Genomic DNA, 13,793 nt, shown 5'->3' with positions numbered 1-13,793 from the left:
ATGATCATTAAGTAGCTGCAGTGATTACAATGGACTTTGAACACCAATGAGGAACTTCTGCCGTGATTCACAGAAAATGAGGAAAATGAGTGTTTATTTTTTTGTTTGTTTGTTTGTTTTTGGTGCTGATGTACTTCCAGTCTGTTAGGTTGAGGTGGTTTCACACCAGTAGGTAGCTCAGCTCCACCATGCCGCTTTCTCACTCCCCCTCCTCAAAAGAACAGGGGGACAAAACATGATGAAAAAAGGCTCATGGGTCAAGTAAGGACAGGGAGATTGCTTGCCAATTACTGTCATGAGCAGAACAGACTAGAGATTGGGAGATTAGTGTAATTTATTGCCTAGAACGGTAAGAAACCACAAGCAAACTAAAACTACCTGCCTCTCACGCACCCTCTTCCACCTCCTCCCCCTGAGTGGCACAGGGGAACAGGGAATGGGGGCTGCAGTCAGTCCCTGACACTTCGTCTCCAGTGCTCCTTCACAGTCACTCTCTGCCCCTGCTCCACGTGGGGTCCCTCCCACGGGATGCTGTCCTTCCCAAACTGATCCTGCGGGGGCTGCCCACAGGCAGCAGCTCTTCAAGAACTCCTCCCACACGGCTCCGTACCATGGGGTCCATCCGTCAGGAGCAAGCTGCTCCAGCATGGGTCCCCCACGGGCGGCAGCTCCCCCCAGACCCCCTGCTCCTGCGTGGGCGCCTCTCCACAGGCTGCAGCTCCGGCCCGGGGCCTGCTCCTGCGGGGGCTCGCCATGGGCTGCAGCCTCCTCCAGGCCACATCCTCCTGCTCCACCGGGGGCTCCTCCATGGGCTGCAGTGTGGAGATCTGCTCCATGTGGGACCCATGGGCTGCAGGGGGACAGCCTGCTCCACCAGGGGCCGCTCCACAGGCCGCCGGGGGACTGCATGCTTCGTGCCTGGAGCACCTCCTGCCCTCCTTCTGCGCTGACCTTGGGGGCTGCAGGGCTGGTTCTCACTCCTCGCTCTCCCAGCTTTTTTTTTTTTTTTTTTTTTTTCCCCTTAAATCTGCTCTCACAGAGGTGCAAACAACATTTCTCACTGGCTCAGTTCTGGTCAGGGGTGGGTTCCCTTTGGAGCTGGCTCTGTTCTGATGGGGCAGCTGCTGGGCCCTGCTTACAGAGGGCATCCCTGCAGCCCCCCAATACCAAAACCTTGCCACATAAATGTAGTGCATAGGTCCAAAAATTTGCATCCTGTTAAGCATGCCTGAGCAGAGCACCTGACAGTAGCAAAGAGCTTAAGAAAGCACACAACTTTAAGCACATTAATTATTCCCTGCTTTTTAAAGAGCACTACAATAATTGAGGGAAGTATCCTTGAAATGAAGGACATTCATATGCACATCACTGGATCAGAAGAGAAGTATCCAATATATTACAGGATTGCATATATGAAGTAAGGACTCCTATATTTTTGCTTTGCATACATGGCAGAAAACACTGAACATGGTAATGATCTTGTATTCAGTAGTGAGTAGAGAAAGTAGGAAGCTAGCCTTTAAAATTATTCCTGTTGGGAAATCAAACAGCTATTGAAAATTCAATTTATTGAGGGCTCAGTATAGTTCTACAGAAAGGTAGTTAAAGACTTAAATATCTGCTTTCTCAATGGGTTGACAACTTAAAAGAATGGCCAGCTGCTGGGAAACTGCATTAATAATGTGTGCATTTTTACTTTTAAAAAGAACTATGTTATTGAGCATATCAGCAAGTTAACTTGACAAAGGAGGTTTATTTCTCTGTCATCTGTTTCTGTTCCTTGTTCTGTGTCTTTGGGGTTCCTCCATTCAAACTGGAACAAAACACACGTGCAGAGGAACAGGGAGGCTGAGGAGCAGCAGAAATGATGAAGATGATGATGCTTTATGATGAACAGAGCATTCCTCATTCACAGCCTGGGTTTGGGACCTAAACTGAATGTGCTGTAAGGGAAGCTTTTGTCTTGGCTTAATTTTTCGGCGTGCTAAGAGAAGGGTTTCAGGTAATTTCCCCTGAGCCAAGCCTCTGTCAGTACTCCAGAAACCTAGCAGTAGATGGCTGTTATCCTTTTTCAAATATTTTCTTCTCGTATACCGGGACCACACCAGTGTATTTTTGTCCTGTTCCTCCTGCAGTGGACAGGCTGCCCTTTGAACCATGTTAGAGGTTGACTCCCCGTGACTGTAGCCACGGTCGGTGAGCAGTAGGCTGCTCAGCAGGTCCAGGTTTAAAAACAGGTTGTTAAGCCTGACTTCTTTGGGGAGACATGGTCTGGTAAAACTCTGCTCAGCTGGAGTCCTGGGACTGGGCTGAAATTCTGGAGGAACCTGAGAATTTGCCCTTCTGCATTTAAGTGGGAGTTTCAGTCTGATAGAAAAACAAAGCAAATGCACAGTTCTCATTGCTAGATGAGTGTTTTTATATCTGCAGGGGTAGAGACTGAAGGAAGGATTCCACAAGGTCACTTAAAATGCCATCCCCTCACTCCTTGTTCACACAGTTTCACAATTTCTTGTTTATGTCTCTCTGAGGGTGCAAGTTAGACACATCTTTTTGGCCTTGAGGTTCCTTATATCCTCTTCTTGATAACACTCTGGTTATTGACTCCAGTGGATTTTTTTTATAGAAAATAAAGATCTTAAGTGGACACAGTCATAATGAACCAACATAAAAAAATCAGCCAGATTTAAAACAGAAAGGAATCAAAACCAACCAAGATGAATGGAGCAATAGTAATGGGATGTAGTCAGCAGTATGAGAATGATGACTGTTTAACCTAGACATCTTTGGTCTGGGCAAAGGCTTATAAAATATAGGAGAAAAGAATACAAAAAAAAAAAAAAAAGAGAGCAGTCTGCAAAGCTGTGTAAAAGCATAACAAATTTTGTGGATAATTTGTACACAGTAAAATATTAACCAAAATGATTGCAAATGGAAGATGCTTTGCAGTGCAAAATGAGAGGGATAAGGCAAAGAAAGTGTAGTATGAAGAAGTATCAGGAAACCACAAAAAAGAACATGTGTAGCCTAGTGAATCACAGTACCCAGGAATCCATTTTACTTGCATGTATTTCATTATTCATCTGAGTGAGCAATTTGTAATATCAAATGCCGTCATGACCATGTCGGACTGAAAAATAAGCCTTCTGCTGTATTGTGAAGTATTGCCAGGAGAGGAAAACTAGGTAGTTATTACAAAAAATAATATTAGACTGAATACCTCTGCATCAGAGGTTTTCTAAAACATAAAACTCTTCTCACAACATCTTCCAAGTCATTCATAAACAGTTCTTTAGCCATTATCCATTTAAATACTAATACATGAGAAGATTCAGTACATGTAGCGTCACAAAAGTTGTTTTAAGATACATCTTTGTAGTATTGATAGAAGCAGGTGGTACATTGCTGCTTTGTGGATGGACTAATTCGTTGTTGCAACAAGTTTCTACCTTTAAAACAAACAACAAAAACCAGAAAAACCTCTAAAAGCCAAAATCCATTCTACCTGTGGTGCTTCATTTTCTGGTACTGGGCATATTTTTAGCTGGATTGGTCTCTATTCCAGCTGTTTGATTTATACTAGGACTATATCAGGTTGCTTTAAGTACTCGTATCATTATTTATATTTCAACTGGTGGTTCAGACAGAAGGACTGGAAGGGCTATGTGCAAAGGAAAAGCAAAATCCTTTAGAGTTCTTAAACACCAATAGATTTCAGAAATGCAGCGAAACTGAACTACTATTATTTGAGCTGGGACTGCAAATGGGGGATGGAGGAGTGGGATGGATTTTTTCTTTTTTCTTTTTTAAAGCAGTACACAGAGAAATGGGACTGGAAGGGACCTTCAGGGCTGAGTCAAGTCCACTGTTTTTCAGGCTCTTAAGTCATAATATCATTTCAGGAAGGGGATCATGCTACACGTTAAAACTAGGAGTTCTTCCTATTTAGTTTCTTGTTAACATTTTCATGTAAGGTGGTTCTTCTGCCTCTCTCCTCTTCTGATCTCCATCTCAATCTCTGATCATGACAAATCGATGTTTTTTTGTGCCCATACTTATTTAGCATAAGTCATAATTTGCGCTAGTAGGCATTTATTCTCTGCTATTTGTGGACAGCATTCATATCTCCTTAAATCCTTTGTTTCGCTGTTGTTCTCATCCTTGGGAAGAAAGCTGCTAATTTCCTTCATTATCCTAATTACCTGCTCTAGATACAAATTATCTTTCTTTTTTACTTTAAATATCACTGCCTAGAAGTATATTGAAGATGCATCTCCATGGCGTTTATGGGCTGTACAATAGTGCTGATACTTCCTTATTTCTACCAGAAACATTTTACCTGAAAACAACTAAGGACTGTATTTACACTTTCCATCATGGCTCAGTCATCCTGTCCTCTGTGAATACCCCCAGGCCTTTTTCCTCTTCTGTCATCTCCAACTAATGAGTTCTCAGCTTAGAGAAAAACTTCTTGTTAGTAGTCTCTAAGTGCAAGATGTTGCCACTTTTGTACTATGCAATTTGATTCAATTTCTGCTATTCCTGTTCTCGGATGTCTCAGGTTCTTCCCACACAATATCCTGATACTCATCTTTACAGATGACATCCTTCAGCGAATGTTGTAGCTCAGTCCTGTTTTTGACTGAAGTCATTGTATGAAAATAAGAGACATAACTGGTTCCTGATGATTCTTAAAGTACAGCAGTAGTCAGCTCCGTTTCGTTCAAGAACTTCCTTTTTATGCTCAGACCACTTCTTTCCTTGCACTAATCCCTATCTTCTCCTGCTTAATGAATACTTTCTCACGTGGCATTTCATCAAATGCTTTTTTTGTGTCAAATGTGTTGAAGAACCTGCATTTCTTTCATCTAGAAATCCACCTATTAAATAAAATCAGCATTAATATAATGCAAATTTGCAATTAATTTTTTCCCAATATCTGTCTCAGCAATTCTTTCTGTCTATTAAACTGCCTTCTTGCAAGTTGGTTGTAAGGATTCAAAGTGGAGGTACTTCAAAAATTTATAGAAAGATCTTAAAGATTATTAAGATGATGGAAAGGTTTCAGAAGAGCCCTCAGTCCATTATTGTTTTATCTCTGTCATGCCCTGCTTTTTTGTGTTGTTATCCAAACCATGCCCTCAGTCATTAATGCTTCTAGGGGCTCTATTTTCTTTGCTTTTGCTATTGGCACTCTGTGCAGGCCTAAATGTCTCCTTGCAGGACAACTCAATCATTCATTTAAAAAAATCCTTGCCCATTTTAAAAATACTAATGGTGGTGCTATTTCATCCTCTTTAAAAAGACAATTTATTTCCTCTTATATTCTAATGATGCCTTGCCATCAAATTCAGGTTGCAGGAAGGCTAGAAGTCATGACTCTTTAGAATAGAAACAACGATTTAGGAAGTACGAGCCCAATTCTCTTATTCTTCATAGTTAAGGGTTATTTAGGCTTCCAGATGAAGTATGATGTATTGTTTTCTACCTTTACCACATGGGTATTTGTCTGCATCAAAGGATGAAAACAGTTGCAAGGCCTAGAAAGGTATTTAGTTGACTGCCTAGCTAAAAAATACTCAGTTGTGAAATAGATTTATTTATTTATTTATTTATTTATTAGCACTTAAATTTTGTTTCCTGGTGAGGTTTAAATTGGAACACGGAGGTAAAGGAGTAAGTATGAAACAGCATCTGCCCAGGCTATTCTTGGCTTTATTTAGGGCTCTATGCATCAGCCTTCCTGAGCTCCTAAACTCATTCTTTATTGCAAAAGAATGAATGTTAACACTACCTTTCATTTCAGTCGTGCCATTTCAGCAAATTTACCTTTTTGAATCACTAACCGAACTCAACAAAAGGTTTTTATCTGTTAATAACTTCCCATCTTAAAAATTTAAAGTACCAGATGACATTAGCTCTAGCTCAAAGATTTTATTAAATTCTCACCTTAAATCTCACATGCAGAAAGCTCTCATCAGGTCACATGAACAAGATGATTGCATTAGTCATACTACAAGAGTGATATACTCATTTCAGTAAGTTCACTGTATTCAGCCTGAAGTTTGATCTATGACAGGACACTTCATATCTAACATGATGTGGTTCTTTACTTCAGTGTTTTTGCTAGTTATATTCCTGTAATTTATATCCCCTTTGCTCCAGAATATGCATTCCTCAAGATCTTTGCTGCTTTTGTGAAACTGAGATGTACTGCAGTAAAAAACCACATGCTTAGTTTGTGCATTACTAAAGGTTTCTTCTGTTCATAGTTCAGTTTGAAGCTAACTTTACTCTTTTAAAGTACAGTTTCCATACCCTGGCCTCTGAACTAACTAGGTTGTCATTACTGACATTTGGCATGTGAGAATTTATGCAGCGATCAGTTTCTGGGAAGTTTAAATACACCAGCTGAAATACTGGTGAATTATGAATGGTTAAAATCAAGTATTTTTATTTATTCATTATTTTTATTTAATTTCCCCTCTTTTTTGGCTTCTCTTAATCCAGTAATATCCAGATGGCTTGGGATAGATAGATTTGTGAGTGCGTGTTGATCGTGAAGGAAACCAGTGCCATTGATGAGATTTGGGGATTGAAATGAATTTATCTGTGGATTAAGAACTCCGTATGCCATATATGAAATAGGACTCAGCTAGCTACAGAATTCCTAATACACTTACGTACTTTTATAGCCTAAATCATCTTAGTATAAGAGCTCTTCAGCAACTTAAATGTACCTACAACACCCATGCATGTTAAAAGAGTTATCTCATGATTCTTCTAATGGGATAACTGAAGTGCAAAAAGATTAAATGGCTAAGTCAAAGCCAGTAAGAAACCTGCAGCGAGCTTGGAGCTAAAACCACCTTCTTTGGGTTCCAGGCCATTGCCTTGCTCCCAGTGCTATCCCGTCCTCCTTGCCTAACAGTGTTCCTGCAGCCAGCAGCAGTTGGCTATGTGCTGAGGCAGAGGAGCTCCTTAGGCAGAGCAGAGTGGAGAGGAAGACATCTGTCCTCCCTGTTTTCAGATCTGTAATCCCCTCTTTAAGGTATCTTTTGTCAGAAGATCAGAGGATGCTTTACAGACATCTTTTTATAGCTGGGGTAAGGGGAAGATGAGGTGTCTGTAAGTGTGTGTAGTGCTGTAAAATGGATCTGTGTAAGGGTTGGAAATGGACTTTTGCTTTCCTGAGATCATCCCTTGTCTCTCCCACTGGACCTGGCACCATCTCTGAAGGAGACCCCACCTCGCTTCAGTCACAGAAACAGCAGCAATGCCGAGCAATGCAGCAGGGCTCTCTCAGTTAATTAAGACCTGCAGATGGTTTAAGAGAGGAGCTGTTTGAATAACATGGACAATCAGTGCCTCAGAGAACAGGGACAGTCCTGCTCCCCCCACATTACCTAATCTAGCTGCCTCAGCCTCATGTTAGCATGGGTATGTATGCCACACCAACCTACATTACAGCCTGATTTCCCGTGGCTCAGAAGCACAGAAACCATGTACCCACGTGCGTCACATTTGTGCAGTGAAAACATCAGTTGGTTTGGCTGCCTGTGCTGTGTTGTAAATGGATGGGGCTTGGGCTTTGTGGTTCAGTATCCTGATCTTTGTGAAGGATGCAAACCTCTGTCCCATGGTGTTGTGTGGAATGATACAGGCCATGTATCATACAGCATCACTGGTCTTGTTTGTGTAAATTTTGCGTTTTTAGGCTTTTGGACCTTCCTGGTTGTCAACACTGACATTCCCTGAAGCTTTTTCAACTTAATATACTGGCATTTATTTACAATTCCACCTTGACCAAGTTTTATTTTATTCTTTCACATGTAAAATAGAATGCTCGTGAAAGTGAGGGACTAATAGCAGACTGGAGCTAAGCCTAGTAAAAGCAGGTGTTATGCAATTTGTCACTGCATGACTCTGCTAATGCATCTTTAGTCCAGAACTGTGGTACTCCTGCCATGTTTTAAAGTGCAGAAAGATAAGCGTGCACTGTACCCTGGAGTACCTTCGTCTATAAATGTAATTCAGAAATATGGGAAACAGTGCTCTGAATCTGATGGCCTTTTTCAACACAATTACAGAAACAGCGTGAGATTGGGAACATTTGCAGCAAGGGCACACAGAACAAACAGGAAGTTGAATGTGCGGGCTATTAATTCAAGCCTAGATAAGCTTCTGACTAAGGTGGTTTTATTTATTTTTTATTATTTTTAATCCTAATATGATACATGTGTAATAGCAGTTTTCCTGAGAAGACCTATTGGATGCCAGTGCTCATCTGTAGAGCCACATTTAATAACAAGGATACCTCAGGCTTTTGAATGGGCCTCTACTGACTTCAAGGATAAGGATCTAAAAAAAACATTGAATATTGAAATGATGTGAGTTGAATGCAGGTGAAGACACATTAATCTGAAAAAATATGGGTGCAGTTTGAAATGAAATGAAAGGAGTGGCATGAAAAAGAGTACTTTCTCTCAAGAAGGAGACAGAAGAAGCTTTCAACTCACCAGTACCATGTTTGTGTCTTTCTTTGTCACAAGAAAGACCTTCTCTTTGTGCCAGGAACCTCTCTTGAGTATTCAGTGTCCCCCAACTCCTGTTAATATGAATGGGAATTGAAGACTTTTGGTACTGTAAAGGAGAGGCTGAACTCTGGAGGGCCACAAACAGGAAAATGCATGCCTGTGCCACAACTTCCAGATGCGCACCTACAAGGTACTAAATCACATTGGCAGAACAAACTAGGCAAGGTTGGGCTGGCAGCTAAGAATTTTTCCAGCTGTTGAACAGCAACAAATCATTACTTTAGTTACCCTCTGAGACCTCACTGAATAATCAGAGCCTGAAATATAGACTGGAAATCAATAATCACTGGTTTCCTGCATCTGGGAATAGTTAAGAAGCTGGACAGAGAAGGGCAAAACAAGCATCAGCAGGCACACCCTTACATTAGGAGTACATAATCTCCAGCATTTCTCTTGTGCACAATCAGAGGGAGCTTTTTTTTTTTTCTGATTTCTCTCAACAATAGGTGGGTGGCTGGTGATTGTGAGAAGCTGAGTTTATCTGGTATATTTGGTTTTCTGTTTCTTCTGCATATAGAAGCAGTTGTGTGAATGGGTAGATGGAGAAATCTCCGTTTTTCCAGCTTGGTTCCGTTTGATCTCACCTGTTGGAAATACATGGCATCTAAGCAGTTTTCCTGGCAATGGGTTATGACACCAACTCAGGAGAAGGTTTTGGGGTAGGCAGGTATTGCAAAAATTGCCATCAATTGTGAGAGTCCTTTGATGTGTGTGTGTGTGCAAATGAGTGTTCATACAGCTGGATGACCACTCTTTGAAATCATATCAACAGAGAAACTTCACTCATTGTATATTTATGTGGTGCTGTGAAATAGTCATTCTTTTTTGTATTGATACTGTGAGGATTTTTCACTCCCACCGTTTTGTGTTCAGCAAAGAGTGTCAGAAATAAGATACGTATTTTTTTGCACTCTAATGGAGTAAAGTTCTCAGGACTGGTTACCTTTCAAGTGTTTATCAGTAGCAAATGCTGGACTCGATATTACTTGGCTTTGATGCTGTTTCTCCAAGGTGCAGGTTGTGTAACTACCAGCAGCGTATGTGCATGACCAGGCTCTTTCTTCTACAAGGAGCTGAGATTGTGTCCTTCAGGGGGACTCTTATCATCAGCCTCAAGAGATGCTTTGCTATTTATTTAGCTGTAAGGACTGTGGTCCTCTTATCTGCTGCTACTGAGCATGGCAGCTTGTCTCCCCTTTCCTCTCATGCACCTCAGTATTGCAAAGCCTTCCTTGGGAATTCAGATTCCTATGGGCAGGGAGGTCTCTTGTGCATGAGGTGATTAAAGACATGCCTGAACGCCAGCAGAAGCACCGTGTGTCTCATCATGAACAAAGCTCAGGAGTCGCATTCAGAGCCTCTTCAGAAACACTGACTCAGAGGGGCTGTGTCTGTCTTGAATTTTGAAAAGATTTTTGCCCATGTTTGGATGATGCTTTAAAAGGATTTCTGCAGGAGGAGCCGAACCTGATGACTTTGGCCCTTCCTCAGCTACCTGAGCTGCTCTGTAGGGCCATCCAGATATAGGAGTTCACTCTGTCATTTGTCCTGGCTGTGGGTATTTCTAACTACAGTGAATGTCTTGAGTCCATGCTAGTAAGACAGATGGAAAGGAGAAAGGACAAGGCTGTTGCTGGAGTTAAGCCTGCTCTCAAACTTGCTCACAGCAGGGAAAAGGATGCTCCTAACTCCTACAAGTTCCTCTGTATATTTCTGCCTCAATCGGTTCTTCAGATTTCCCCCAAAGGTTACTTGCCATCTTTTGCCATGCCACGCAGTCCTCTGCAATGAGGTGGGTTAGCAATGAGGTATGCTGTTTCTGGCCATTCTTAATTAATACCTTTTTATCTGTCAATAATTAATGTGGAAATCAGAAAGAATAATGCTGTTGAGGCTACAGCCTGAGACCTGCTGCCTGTCAATGGTGGATGTACATATCCATTATATCAGGAAATTAGAAACTGAAGCAAGAACTGATCTGTCTGACATTTTGTAAGACAATATAAATGGGCCCACTCAACAAACACTAAATTTATGTCAGGATATGAATGATATGTGTCCAGGGAAAAGATATTATCTCTCTTACGAGGGTGCAGTTAATACCAGACATCAATTAAGTATAGTTCATTAAAGCCTCTGGGTAATCTTATTTTTGGACTAGATCAGAGGAGCTCCCTACAAGGACTGACAGAGGGGTTATCTCAGTAATAATCTCCACTTTTGCATGTAACATCTCTCATAGGATGGGCTAAGTGAAGTAGCATCTAGACTGTAACGAAAATAACCTTTTTGGCTGGAGAGACAGTGAAGTGAAAAGTAATAGTGTCTTATTATGTTTGAAGTAGTTGCATCATATAGGTACATTGAGATATGCCAGTCATGATAGTAGTGCTGATATGGTAATGGTTGTTTTATGCACTTACTCCCCATCCTCAGAGGAGTAGCTTTGCCTTTGTCATGTTCACAGGATGTGGCTTTATCTAAAACATTTCAGCTGTACAGATGGAGTGGCTGGAGCCAGGGAAGATTATGGTACTATTAGAGATAAGGAGGTGGTTTTTTTTTGCTTCTTCCTTCTCTGGTTAAAATATTCCTTCATATATTGAGAGAGACAGTGTTTGGATGTTGTTTTCTAGAATTTGACCAGTTATCTCCACCTTTTGAATCCTATGTGTAATGCACCAGTTGTTGCTAGGAAAGAAAGTGTTAAGTAAACAAGTGTTAGTGGCTATTGCAAGGCACTACCTTTTTCCCAGTTAATGATGCAATTGGCAGGCAGAGAGACAGGAGAAACATATTTCTCCAACACACCTGGAAAACACAGGGTAAAGCTTGGCATGGAGCCTGAGTTTGGAGGGTAACTTATGGCAACACCTTGCTTTCCTACATTCAGCTACAAAAACTAGCTCCCCACTTGCATTTTGACATCAAAACCAGTTCCTTCTGAAAACTGCCTTTTTTTTTTTCTGGTCTTTCTTGTGAAATCTTCTGTGGCTCCCCTCAGGTATGTGTCACAGTTATACCTGTGTTGTGAAGCAGTGAGGAGACTGGGCATTGCTGGAGACAGAAGGGGTCAAAGGCTCCAGGAGGGCTGCTGGGGGTTGTCAGGAGAGAGAGAGGAAAGCGGATGTGCTGCCTACTTGTGGAAGAGATGGACTGGGCTAGCTGTTTTCATCCTTTCACCAGAAAGAAGGCTGGAAAATAGAGAATAGAGAAACACTGCTCTGGAGAGGGTCATGATTTTAAGTTTTGGATGTTAAGACAAATGGTGTGCTGACTTTGACCTAGTAACTGGCTGAAACCTCAGCTTCTGAAGTGATGATTTTTCCAAGCCTCTTTTCAGTTCCTTGCTTGAACTAGATTTACCATTATCAGCACCTGCACTTTGACTTACAGCTGTCTTCAGGGGAGGAGAAAAAGGGGATTTGCTGCTTTGGGATCTCCCCATCTTCCTCCTCCTCAGATTCCCCTTGAGGTGGGAGATGACTGGGAATGTGCTTACCAAGTGGTGCTATCCATACAGACCACTTGAGGTCCTGTGGAGAAGCCATGCTGGCAGCCACCCCTGCTTAAATTCTTGGTACTGCTGCCCACCTCTTCCTTACCTCTGTCTCCTCTTCCCTTCTGCCCGCAGTATGGAGCCGCAGCCTTGCTCGCTGTGTGGGTATAACAACAGCTACAGCACTCCAGAGCTTGACACAGCCTAAAGTGTGTCAGGTTTCTGGTAGTGTACTTCAGCTAATCCCTGTTCATATCTGGGGTTTTCGTTTCGGAGGAACTCAGAGTAGGAAGTCATGCCAAATACAACATAATGAGAAAAAACTGGCAACGCTGACTTACTGGGGGGATTATTTCCTGCAGACCGTTCATACCATCGTGCGTGGTATTTGAGTTTTCTGCTTCCCACAACTCTCCCTGAAGCCTTTTGGAATCCTCAGATATCTTTTTCTAGTAATTATTCCGCTTTGTGGATTTGGGTCTTTTCTTTTCCCCCTACCTGTGTTAATTGGATGAACAATCACATTCCGCATCCAAAGGCAAGGGATAATCTGTGGAAGTTCGGGGGCTTGAGTGAGATACTGAGAACAGCATAAAAGCAAATCTGGTGTATACAACATGAGTCAAAGCAGAGCCATTTCCAGAAAAAAAAAACAAAACAGCTTTAAACATCCCTATTAGCAAAGCTTCTGCACTCTACTTAAAGAGTTGGCAGTCATATAGCTGGCTTCAGAAGTATAAAATGTGATTGCATTACCTGCCTTGTTGTGCTATAACCAGCGTGGTTCCTTGTGGGGCCATGTGGGGCCTCGGCACACAGCAGCTGCCAGCTCCAGTGGTGGAGAAGATGAGAGAGAAGCATAGCGCCAGGCTCTGGAAAGTGCCCAGCTTGCTCTCATTTTGGGGGTAATTCTCAAGATTTCTGCTGTGGGGCTTTGAAGTAGCTCTCTCAGAGCACAAGGAAATTTGCAGCTACCTGAAGATGAAGGATGTTAATTTTTTTTCTTGCTTTCCTGGCAGCTCTTCTGCTGGTCACACCTGATGTTGTTTTTCAGGTTTATTTGCTGCTGTCTCCATATGAGAACCTGTCCCTCACCCTAGAGGAGAGTAAGCTAAGCAGGCTTTGCTGAGCTCCATTGAGAAAGATGGACACCGTAGCTCTTCCTGACGTCTTGGCTGCAGCCATAGCCTTGGATACTGCTGTTAGTTGTCACCATCTGAGGTCTCACTGAAACCCGAGTTCTTTATCCTTCATATGTACAATTAAATTAAGACAACATGGCTCCCCAGAGAATGAGTGGACCAGAAGGGGACAAAAAAGATAGGAAAGAGTAGCTGCTGAACTAGTTCTCTCTTCCATTTATGCTTTTAAAAAGATGAATTAAGAAAGGCACATTTAATAGCACGTCTCACTACAGCTTTTGCTGAAACACCTTTGCTGTGAGGCTGGGAGGGACTTCTATGGCTGTTGTTCTGATTAAACAGCGTGCTACAGAAGGGCAGCTAATTAACAAAGCCACAGTATTTCGGCTGTTATGGTAGGTTCACTCACATATTGTGAAACTGTAGGAGATGTGAGCATCTCTAGGTCTATTTTTCACAATGCCTCATTTTCTTCAGTCTGGCTAAATATGGCATTTCAGGGTTTATTCCAGTTCACATCGATATCCCAAATTCTCACAGAAGGCCTATAATAAT

This window comes from Cygnus atratus, chromosome 2 (assembly GCF_013377495.2).
Source record: "Cygnus atratus isolate AKBS03 ecotype Queensland, Australia chromosome 2, CAtr_DNAZoo_HiC_assembly, whole genome shotgun sequence".
NCBI lineage: Eukaryota > Metazoa > Chordata > Aves > Anseriformes > Anatidae > Cygnus > Cygnus atratus.
This window is presented reverse-complemented; position numbering follows the sequence as displayed.